Here is a 2,236-nt window from a genome sequence, read left to right on the forward strand (position 1 = left end):
TAGTAAAATCCAGCCCCAACACCCCCTTTCCTGCTTCGGCTTCAATTAAGTAGGGACCTTCCCATTTTGGTGCTAGCTTCCCGTCAGCAGGATTAATAGTATTTTGAAATGCTTTTCTTAATACCATATCTCCGACTTGGAACTTCCTTATCCTGACATTTTTGTTGTAGGCACCAGCCATTCTTTGTTGGTAGCTTGCCATCCTTATTCTGGCTAGATCCCTGATTTCCTCAATAGTATCCAAATCCTGAGCTAGAGTTGCAGCATTTTCTTCAGGATCACGAGTACTTGTTCTAGCAGTTGGGATCACCATTTCTGTTGGGATCACTGCTTCTGCCCCAAATACTAAAGAGAAAGGTGTTTGACCAGTGGCGTTTTTGGGAGTTGTCCTATCAGCCCATAGCACATAAGGTAACTCTTCTGCCCATTTCCCTTTCTTGGATCCTAGCTTCTTCTTCAGATTGTTGATGATGATCTTGTTGGATGATTCTGCTTGACCATTGGCTTGCGGGTGAACTGGTGTTGATGTGATCATCTTGATTCCCCAACTGTCACAAAAGTTAGTGGTTCTCCTTCCAATGAATTGAGAACCATTATCACATACAATTTCGGAGGGAATGCCAAATCTGGTTATAATGTTTCTTTTGATAAAGGATATAACTTCCTTCTCTCTGACTTGAGCAAAGGCTTCAGCTTCTATCCACTTGGAAAAATAGTCAGTCATGGCAAGCATAAATACTTTTCCACCAGGTGCTTTAGGGAGCTTGCCAACTATATCCATCCCCCATCTCATGAATGGCCAAGAGGATGGTATGGGGTGTAGTAATTCAGCTGGTTGGTGAAGGATATTGCTATGTCTTTGGCAAGGATCACACCTCTTAGCATACTCTATAGCATCCCTTTTCATGGTTGGCCAGTAGTATCCTGTTCTAAGGATCCTTGAGAATAATGCCCTGCCCCCAGTGTGGTTTCCACAATCTCCTTCGTGGAAGTCTCTCAACACTTCTTCTATTTCAGGATCTTCAATACATCTTAAATATGGTCCTGCAAGGGATCGTTTGTATAGCACATTATTTAAGATTGCAAATTGAGATACCTTAATCCTGAAAGCTCTAGGATTTTCTCCCGTTGGAATCTCCCCATGTTGCAAGTATCTCATGATCGGTGAGATCCATGATCCTGAATAAGATTGGGCTTCTTCACTAGGGATCATTGCAGTGTCCTCTTCTATTTCCATGGCCACCTGATTTTCAATAGCAGGAGCCAGGATATGGATGATAGGGATACTTATATCTTCTGGAATCTTCAAGGATGATCCTAGGTTGGCCAATGCATCAGCTTCCGTGTTATCCTCCCTTGGTACCTGTGTTAAGCTAAAAGAAACAAAAGAGAGTGCCAATTCTTTGACTATCTCTAAATATTTGGTTAGTTTTTCACCTTTAACAGCATAGGATCCATTAAAGTGATTGGTGATCAATAATGAATCTACATATACTTCGAGATATCTTACCCCCATATCCTTAGCAATCTGTAAGCCAGCAATTAAGGCTTCATATTCAGCCTCATTGTTAGTTGCTTGGAATTCACAGGCTATGGAGTGGGGTATTATGTCCCCCTGTGGCGATTTTAGTAGGATCCCTAGCCCGGTGCCTTTGATATTTGAGGATCCGTCAGTGTGTAGGATCCAAGGATCCTTGGTCTCATCCAGCTGCTGGACCTCCAATTCTGCTTCCTTTTGTAGATCACTACTGAAATCAGCCACAAAGTCAGCTAATGCTTGAGATTTAATGGCTGTTCTTGGTTCGTATCTTATATCATGGGCACTAAGCTTCACTGCCCACTTAGCCATTCTTCCTGACATATCCGGTTTCCTGAGGACATTCTTAATTGGAAAATTAGTTTTAACAACAATAGTATGGGTTTCAAAATAATGCCTTAACTTAGTCGATGCCATGATTAATGCAAGGATAAGTTTTTCGAGGTGTGAGTACCTGGATTCGGCATCAAGTAGACTTTTACTTACATAGTAGATAGGGTATTGTGTACCTTCGTGATCCTTAACAAGGACAGCACTTACAGCGGTTGAGGATACCGCCAGATATAAGGATAACACATCTCCTCTTTCCGGTTTGCTAATGCTGGTGCTGAGGACATATACTCTTTTAAGGCTTGTAAAGCATTCTCCTGCTTCTCAGTCCATTCGAACTTCTTATTCTTCCTCAGGATACCGTAGAAT

Source organism: Helianthus annuus, chromosome 15, assembly GCF_002127325.2.
Source record: "Helianthus annuus cultivar XRQ/B chromosome 15, HanXRQr2.0-SUNRISE, whole genome shotgun sequence".
NCBI classification, from domain to species: Eukaryota; Viridiplantae; Streptophyta; class Magnoliopsida; order Asterales; family Asteraceae; genus Helianthus; species Helianthus annuus.